Genomic DNA, 10,445 nt, shown 5'->3' with positions numbered 1-10,445 from the left:
CCCATTAACTTAAAAAAATATTAGCTATTTAAAATCCTCTTGTTTCGTTGAGAAAAGAGTATCAGTGTGTAAAAAGATGACTTTCAACTCATCTTTCTAATGAATAATTTTGGAGTTGCTTACCTTAATATGTACCAGAAATTCTCTACCAGAATCCACTTTGAATTTCCTTCTTCCACTAAAGTGACCTTTGGAAAAGATTGAAGTGAGATTAGTAAAATGTTAGATATGAAAATGTATTTGAGATCATAACAAAATTATGATGAAGACCCCACCCAATTGCTTTTAATTTTCTAACAAAAGAAACTTAAGCCTATTTAACTGCAGACTTTCTGAAGACTAGAAGACAAGAAAATAAGAAATACCCTGTTACACCATGGTTTTGAAAACAAAACCAAAACAAAGAAAGACAACATAATGAGACAGAAGGGAATGAGAAAGTTGTACATGTGATATAGAGTTTTGAAAACACACTGAATCAGGTAAAAATAATTTTGGTCACAATGTCTGGTTGTTCAACATATTTCATTGTAAATATTGTTCTTTTTTAAGCTGTGACTTAATATATATAGGTCTCAGCAGGGATCTGCCCAGGTAATTGTGTAGTTAGTCAATTTCATCATTATAAGATCATAAGGATGGAAAACTCCACACACATTAAGACACAACTGCAACATCACTAGACATACACTCTTATTGGTCCAACATTTTAAGACAGACCTGTGTTTTACCAAAGCTTTGTATGTGGTATGCTATAGTTTATTCAGGCTAAAGAGCCAAAGTAACTCCAATTTGAGATTAACGCCACCATCTTGTGGAGGTTGCCCTCAGATTAACCCCAAGAGAGAGACAAAACACAGGTTGCCACCAACCCTGCCCACCCTTAAGAAAGCAGAACAGTTACCCAAGTGTTCCAGGAACAGAACATACCAATAGTTCATAAAAAGGGCAGTGCAGTTAGGGTGGCCTCAAACCAATCATGTAACTGCTTGTGTGGAAATTCCCTAAATTTGTTTGTTCAATACTATAAAAGTTGTGCTGATTTTGTGCTCGGGTCTCTTACTGTCACAGGTTACCGAGTGCATGAAGGAACAAGCTTGAGCTTGCAAATAAAGGACTCTTTTGCTGTTCGCATTGGTCGTGGTCTCTGGTGGTCTTTCGGGGTTCCCAAGTCCATGCAACATTTCTGGGGGCTCATCTGGAATCCCCCTCATGAGACCTTCCAGACGCCCCACCACAGAGTCCCAAAAAACCCATCCGTTAAGTCAAGGCATTGCTGTTCTGTATATGTGGTTGCCTGTAGGTTCTGTATCTGTAATTCTGTTTTCCCACAGAGTCTGTATTCTGATTGGCAAGGAGTCTTGGGGGATGAACTATAAGACTGCCAACGGGGTCTGTGAGGAGACGTCCCCAGACCCCTCTGGGTAGATTGCTGTTTAGTACAGACATTTTTTGGGAAATGTTCCGTTTGTAGTCTCACACTTTCATGCAGACATTTTTTGGGAAGTTTTCCATCTGTATTGGGAAGTTTTCTGTTTTGGGGGAAACTCTCCATTTATAGTCTGGCACTTTCTGGTTGGTAATTTACAATGCTGCAGCGTGCCTTTGTAAGTTGTGTCTTTGTGTTGACTGTTCTGTTTGTCATTAGGTGTTTATCTTAGCCTTAGGCCTTGGCCCACGGAGGTGTGAGTATGGAGGAGAATCTGCCAGTCAGAGGGGATGGCCACTAAGGACTTATTTCCCTTGCTCCAAAATGATTGGGGGTTCCTTTCCACCTTGGAAAGCCCCTGGGTAAACAAATGTTGGTGATTTGTCACCCCATTCACTGAGACTTGACTGCTCTCTGTTTTATGTTTCCTGAGATAGGAAAGTTCTGGGTGAGAGTGGCAGGCTCACTCAGAAGACTCTGAATATAGTTTGCTGAGTGAGAATGCCACAGAGTTCTGGTAGAGACAAAGTCAGCCTTTGATTGTTGTCTTGTCTAGTTCTGTTTTAGAATTGGTATTAGTTTTAAATGTATGTTTTTGGTTGTGCATTTTTCTTATTTATTTGAACATCTCTGGGGAAATAAAAGTTCCAGCCTCCAGCTGGCCTCAGTCACAGAGAAGGCTGTGTGGCTGGTTTTCTCTTTTCAGCTAGTCCCAAAAAATGTAAAGTGCTTTTATCTAAAATTGATTAAAAAAATCAGGCCACTTCAGTTTCAGGTGACCCCCGTCACTCCCAGCCTTCCTCCAACAGAAGAGATTCAAAATACCAATTGGTAAAATTCCTTGCTAAACAAGCAAGCCCTGGGAAAATGAAACTCAACAAAGTTACTTAGTTTAAAAGAAATATTGTCTTAAATTTTTCTTTGAAAACTTTAGAATGTCTACAAACAACTGATTTTTATTTTTGCATGCTTAAAGATCTGTGTGAGTGTGTTTTGTATGTGTTTGCGAACATGTTCATGATATAAATTGTCAGCATGCTATAACAATTGGGTGAGATTAAGTTTAAAATTCAAAAGGTTATAAGGTTTGGACATTACCAAAAATTTTCTGAAGAATTTACACATTGTTTTTAATGGCTTTTTAAGGATTCTTTAACTTGAAAATTAGAAAATCTGGTATTTTAGAATGCATAATCAACACTGTAATCAAGATATCTGGATTAACAAAAAGGAGAAAATTAGAAGCCAACAGAAGACTCATTCTTAGGAGTGAAGGGTGAACAGACACAAGTACAGTTCTCCTGGTCATGCATGGTGTAACAGGCCCTGGGAGGAGTCTATGCATGGTGAAAGAGGGCAAGCTGGCACCAACATAGTTCATCTAACCATAAAGAGTTGGACTGGGTGCATGCCCATTACACAGGAAGGGTCAAGTGGCCCATCTTTATTCTGTCCCTTTTCCCTGCAGATAGACACTGGAAACCTAATGGTAAAAATGATTGATGTGATGATCTGATTAGCACTGCTAAAACTGCCCCTTGGATGTGTTAAAATTAAAATAAAGGCGGCTCTAAAAAGAGGGTTAAAAAGTTTATTTGTATAATGTGATTTGCTCTCAATGATATTCTGCCCTTGGATTTTTTTAAGGCATAAAGGTGTTATGTCTAGCTTCTTCGTACAGTGATGTTGATTGTAATTTTTGCATTAAGAAAAATTTGTTATTTGAGTTTAAAAGTTTTAATGTGTATCTGTTTTAAAACAAGCATCCAAGAGGAAATGAGTGACACCTAGCATCGAGAGTTCAAGGGATTTTTCATAATGCAACCAAATGTATAGAATATTGAAACAGAGATTAATAGGAGGCTTACAAATTAGGAATTGATTTCTGTATATAAAGTTAAAAAGTAAATTTGTTCTAAACATTTGCCTCAAAGTGCAAAAAGGAAAAATTAGGATTACCAAAATAATTGCTTAATTCCCATTTCAGTTTGCTCTCATAGGTTTTTTTGGTAACAGTTCCCATCAGGCCCACAAAAATGAGGGAGGATTCTTGTAAGTTTGTCACATGTAACTTTAGCACTTAATATGTTTCAGGTAAGAACATGCTTAAAAGCTACTTCTATGTTGACCACCTTGTTGCTTTTAATTGGAGTAAAGTGGCCTTTAAGAAACTCATTGATCTGCAAACCGGTTTGAAGCCAGCCCGAGTAGAAAAAGGTCCCTATGAGAATGTGACCTCTACTCAGCCAGCAGAAAGCTGAAAGAGCAAGCAGTGGTGCTTTAGGATTCAAAAGTGGCAGAGTGCTAACCTTGAACTGTAGAGCTAAGGGACAACACTCAGGCCCTGAGTTCAAGTCCAGCAACCAACTAAGAGAAATGCCAATGAGGCATTTTTCCCAGTGTGGAGAAGACACTTCTGGGACGAAAGCAATGGAGGAGCATCCAGAGACTGTAAGCCACTGCTTGGATTGCAGAAATAATGTCAGGTCCTAGAGTCATTAGTGTGTGGCCCTTCAAAAATTGGTCAGAGCCAGAAGGTAATGGAAAGATAGATTGTAAGCATGCCTAATGTCTATGACTATCTACCTTGTAAGCGCCAGGAACTTGTCGGTCATCTGTGATAGTACTAAAAATCTAAGGTTGTGAAATATGGAGGATAGTTTGGATCCCAACACTTGTATGTGCCAAAAGCTCTAATTGGCAGTAACTTTTGAGCTGAAACCAGCTACATGAAATTCATTTGCTCAGGAAAAATGTTTGTAAACCTGAAAGTGTGTTTCTATTGATATCTGTCTGAAGGGCTGCATAGTTAACTCTCACATTGTTAGGATTACTAGAGATCACATTCCTAAACCATCCAGAAAGATGCTTTAACAAACCAGAGTCCTAAATAAGCTCCACTGTTGTAGCCAGAAAAAAAGTTCTGTGCATTTGTAAAAAGTTAAAATATTGTTCTTAATGACATTTAACCCTGGTAACCTCTTTGTAAAATGGGCTAAGGTTATAGGTTCCTGGCTAGTAGGATCAACAACCCTGAATCAGCTTAAAGAAATGACAGAAGATGAATCTTCACCCATCTTCCCCGTTGAAGAACAAGGGACCAGAGTCACCTTTTTAAAAATGTGGTAAAATTGACAGAAGGAAAAGGCATGGGAAAAAAGAGTACAAACCTGAGCCCTCTATTTCTGCCTAGGAAATCCTAGATTTATTAAAAACTGTAGTATAAACAGTTGTTATCTTGGTAAATTGTCCTGGATTATTGTCTAAATAGTCTTAAAAACTAGTGGGGTCACAGACTGCCAAGCCTATGCAATGTATCCTTAACCAGTCTGTGTATGAATTGGCAGCCCAGCACAAGGTGTGACAGTCCCTTGGAGCCACTAAGAGACCATGCTACTGCAGGATAAAGCTCAAAAACAGCCTGGCAGTCACCTGGAGGAAATCTCATCATCACCTAGTCCAACTCCACAGTGGTAGATGTCGACTGAACTCCTGCCTGATTCCATCATTTGAGAGTGCTTCCCGGTTGAAAGCTGCTAAAATTAAGCTCTTGTGGGACATTGTTTTGGTGATATCCAGTAACCCTTTCTAATCCCCCAGTGGATATTGGGGGCAAGGATATCACTGTCTTGCCTTAGACACTTCAGGGTCACACCTAGTTTGGCTCTCGTATGCTAATAACCTGTTTCCTCCTATGTGTGTTTTAAAGATAAAGGAGAGATTTTTTAATCAGTGGAAGTAGTAAGAGGAATGAGACACAGACCTAATCTTAGCCTTAAAATCTAGCAAGCTTTTCATCCCACTAGTGCATTGAGGCTTTCTGAGATAACTTGGTTCCACAAGTCAAAGGAAAAATGGGCAGTTTTAAACTCTAGCCACAAAAAGCTTATGGAATTTTAAAGAACAAGAGGGTAGTAAAGAAAGCCTTAAGAAATGAATTGGGGAAAAATTGGTATCTTCTGGATAAGAAAGGACTTAAAAAGTACTGATCATCTTAAAATGTTTGTAAAGAAGACAAACCTCAGAAAGTTTAAGTATGTAGCAAATAGTATGAGTATGTCTTAAAATTGGAGCTTAGAAGTACAGTTGGTATAAAATTATGTTAGCTGTGACATATGGAGTCAGGATTGCTGGAAGAAAATATTAGGGCCTTTGATACGGTTAATTTTGTTACTCACAATTGGACCTTGTAGACTGGTGTCCTTTGTAAAAGAGAGAATCAGCACAATCCATCTATTGATTCTGAGACCCCTATACCAAACTGTATATATAGAAGATTGTGCCAATTAGGGTACCATGATTGGACCCTGATGCTTTAGAAGAGGAGAGAATGAAGAGCCAAGGTAAATCCAATTTAAGATTAACGCCACCATCTTGTGCTAAGCTGTCCTCAGAGTAACCAAGAGAGAGAGAAAAAAAAAACACAGGTTGCCACCAACCCTGCCCACCCTTAAGAAAGCAGAACAGTTACCCAAGTGTTCCAGGAACAGAACATACCAATAGTTCAGAAAAAAGACAGTGCAGTTAGGGTGGCCTCAAACCAATCATGTAACTGCTTGTGTGGAAATTTCCTAAACTTGTTTTTTCAATATTATAAAAGATGTGCTGGTTTTGTGCTTGGGGTCTCTTACCCTCACCAGTTACCTAGAGCATGGAGGAACAAGCTTGAGTATGAAAATAAAGGACTCTTTTGCTTTTCACATTGGTAGTGGTCTCTGATGGTCTTTCGGAGGTCCCATGACCTTACAACAGGGCTTGATACAAAATGTCCCTGTCCAGAGAATTAAATGATGGCATTTATATCTAAAAGGATTTGGGGTCATTATTAAAATCTAACACATGCTGAGGTTTTTATTTGTACCTCTCTCCCTTTCTTTCTTCCTCCCTTTCTTTCTTCCTCCCTTTCTTTCTTTTCTTTTCCTCCTTCCTTCCTTCCTTCTTTCCTTCCTTCCTTCCTTCCTTCTTATCCTCCTTCCTTCCTTCCCTCCTTCCTCCCCTTCTCTCCTCCCCCTTCTCTACTTTCTTTTATTTCTCTCTTTTCTCTTTTTATCTTTCTTCTCTTTTCGTTCTTCTTTTAGAAAATGAGTATGAATTTAGATATTTTTTTTGCAGAACAAGTATTCTACCATTAGAACAATCCTTTTCAATTTAGTTACTTTGCTCATAGGTTATCAATTTTGCTGAGCGCTGAACAGAGGCTAAGATCCTCACATCTATCTGCCAAGTAGCTGGGATCACAAATGCATTCCAACATGCCAGGCTTTAGGATGATATGAAAACCTTGTTACTTTTCTTGCACACTGGTTCTAAACTGTGATACTCTCAAATTCTACCTCTTTAGATAGTTATGTGAGCTCCAATAACCTGCCCTCAGTATAGATTGTCTAAATGAATGATTGAAGGCAATTTCACTTTAATCTATTTTTTACCAGTCCAGGAGCTGTTATAATTTTATTTCTAGACAACTTTTGTGTATATGTGCACATTAGATTTAAAATATTGCTTTCCTCCCTTTTTCCTTTTTTATTTTTCATGGTCATGGGGCTTGAACTCGGGGCCTAGGCACTGTCTCTAAGCTGTTTAGATCAAGGCTAGCACTTTACCACTTGAGCCACAGTGCCACTTCCGGTTTTCTGGTGGTTAATTGGAGGTAAGGACGTCACGGATTTCCTGCCAGAGCTAGCTATGAACTACCATCCTCAGATCTTAGCTCCTGAGTAGCTAGGATTACAGGCATGAGCCACTGGCTCCCAGCTAAAATGTTACTTATTTCAATTTCTATGATTTAGTTGAGGGAGTAGCATGGGTGTGTAGAAAGGTAACTTTCATGTCATCTCTCTAAATAATTTCAGAATTTTATTTTCATAATATTTATTGCAGGGAATAATAACAAAAGCTCCCAAAGTAACAGAATGATCCTTCATTTTCTCCTTTCCATAGATATTATTGGAAGAAATGAGTGAGACCTAAGTCTAAGAAAATATGTACTTGAAATTATAAAATTTTTTTTGATAACACATAAAGAGCCAGATTACACAACGTGTTTTTCATTTTATAAAGAAAGGAATGTTATAAAAGTGTATTTATTGGCTGGATTTTTCATCTAAAAAAGAAAAAAAACAATATCATAAAAAAGCTGAAGGGGATCAGCAAACATGTAAGTGTTATATAGTATTGGAGACTTTAAGACATGAATTTATTCAGGTAAAATAATTATTTGGGAAAGGTATATGCTCACTAAATTTATTCATTTTAAATTTTATTTGATTTACATGCAACTTAATATATAAATACATACATGTGTATATTTAGTGTATTGTATATATATATATATATATATATATATATATATATATATATATATATATATGTCTGTAGTATCTGTTCAGTGAACTGTATGGTTAGGTAATTTCATCATGCCAAGCTCATCAAAATGATGGACTTCCATAAACCTTAACCACCCAGCACAGCACTGCACATGCAAACTTAAGCATTCACCATTGTAAGCCAGACCTATGCTTTACCAAAGCTTTGTATATAGTATGTTATTTTCTCATTTAGCCTTGACACAAAATGTATTTGCTCCTAGAATTATATGATGATATTATAACTACAATGATTTAGTGTAAATTTTTACATTGAACACATGCTCAGTGTGAGTTGTTCTTTCTTTCCTTTTCTTATTTTATCTTTTGGAAGTTGATTTGAGTTTTGATGTTGTGTTTGCCAGACAGATACTCCACCACTGGAGTCCTTCCACCAATCCTTTCTTGTTTAAGTTACATTACTCATAGAGTAGCAACTTTTGCACCAAGCCGAAAAAGCAAGGATCATGATTACATTCCAATATCCCTACCTAGTAGGATGATATGGGTGATACTTTCCTTCTGAGACTGATTCAGAATTATGATCCTCTCAAATTCTACCACCTTAGTTAATAGTGTGTGCTCCAGTTCTGCCTACCTCTAGAAGATATGCTAAAAATAAATGATTACAGGTAATTTGGGTTAATCATTGTCTAATATAGGTGATTTGTTATTAAAATGTAGGGTAAGTTTGAAAGTATAATCACATTAGTCAGATATTTTGCTAAGTAATTTTGTTTTACATTGAAAACACGTCTCGACCAGAATTAAGGACTTATTTTGCTGTCTGTCAACTTGTATGTAACTTGGGAAACTGCGTGTTTTCCATGTGTGATAAAGAACTTTGAATGGTCTGATGTGCTGTTTCACATTGGCTCACATCTATAATCATGGTTAGTAGTCAGAAATAAATAGATCACAATTTGAACATAGCCTAACCAAAAATTTAGGAAGTCCCAATCTCAACAAACTAGTGCATCATTTTGAATCATGCCATTAATCTCAGCACGACAAGAGGATAAGTCTCTGCTCAATACCTGTGTCACGTAGGTAACTGGTTCACTTGGAAGCAGTCACCTCTCCTGATGCAGAAACTGGGCTGAGATTTCGCCAAGAGGAGGGAGGAGTCTGCCTCACCTTCCCAGGGTGGACCTGACAGAATGCAGTGAACGTGCTTGCTTTCTTCCTCCAAATGGCTTAAGATGCCATGCTGCTGTGTGCCTTATTTGATTCCAGTGACCAGTGGAAGAGGTGTAATGAAACATGAAATTAAATGTCACAATGGCCAAGTGAGCTGCTCTTCCCAGCTTCTGAGTTCAACTCACCAAGTGTTCATTATTTGAGAGTTGAGAATACTGAGGTAGGGGATAGAGAGAGGGAGAGTGAATGAGAGGAGAGATTGATAGAGAGAGGGAGAGCGGGAGAGAGAAAAGAAAAGAAGGAAGAAGGAAGGAAAGAAGGAAGGAAGGAAAGAAAGAAAGAAAGAAAGAAAGAAAGAAAGAAAGAAAGAAAGAAAGAAAGAAAGAAAGAAAGAAGGAAGGAAGGATGGAAGGAAAGAAAATGACTGAGAATGAATGTTTTGGAGTTAGGAGTCACAACGCAGAGTTACTACTTGTATTTGGTATTAGGTCTGCCCCAGCCATGCCGACCCTATGCAGACACCCTCCTCTTCTTAGCTAAGTTTCCACCCTTTATGTGTTACCTAGGTATCTGGCACACCTGGAGGCAGCCACCTCCCCCTCCTGCTAAGTCACAACCTGGTCAGCCACTGGTCACACTTTCTATCTGACCATAAGAGAGTCCCAGGCACAGAGGTCACATCCAGATCCAGTGTGGCCAGACATTTCCCCCACCTGGCCATACCTCATCCAGTCCTTGGCCTAGATACATCCTGGGCCTAGGTTGGGTCACCCCATTTTTTTACATGCCTCTTCACCATGTATGTCATGGGCAGCAGTTCAGTTAATAAACCTGACAATACCATGTGTTGTTTTCTTCATTGGCTACCTAATGAAACTTATCTAATTAATATACCTTACATTTCAGATTTTCTAGTTATGAATCCATGGATATTTTTCTGATATATGTGAGTTCAGTATATACAAAACATATGTACTAGCTCATCATATAACAGAATAATTCTGCCTGGAATCTTTTTTTTCAATTTTTTAATTGTGAAAATAACGTACAGAGAAGTTAAAATTACATGAGCAAGGTAATGAGTACATTTATTATGAAATATTGTTGCCTCCTCCTTTATTTCCCCTTCCTATCCCTTCCCATCTCCCACCTCCCCCGCCAAAGTTGTAAAGTTCGTTTTTTGACATAATGTGTTGTACATCTCATGTTGCAATGGGCCCATCTGTATACCTACTTATACAATATGTTTTTTCCCTTCCCCTCCACAAAGTATACCATCTGAATCTTTAATAGCAGCCTAATTAACCTTAAAGTCTATTGTTTTTACTTTGCATTGTTTTGTTTTTTGCTTAATCAAAGATTTAGTGGGACAAGCTGAAAAGATCTTTGCCTTCATATTTTCTAATCACCCTTGGCTACAACCTGTGTGTTACCAGCTCAGATGATTGGACTTTGAAATTCTGGAAAGCAGATGCACATCATAAGGCCCCATGCCTTTGGGATTTCTCAGA

The sequence above is a fragment of the Dipodomys merriami genome, unplaced genomic scaffold, assembly GCF_024711535.1.
Source record: "Dipodomys merriami isolate MVZ:Mamm:240054 unplaced genomic scaffold, mDipMer1.0.p SCAF_364, whole genome shotgun sequence".
NCBI lineage: Eukaryota > Metazoa > Chordata > Mammalia > Rodentia > Heteromyidae > Dipodomys > Dipodomys merriami.
This window is presented reverse-complemented; position numbering follows the sequence as displayed.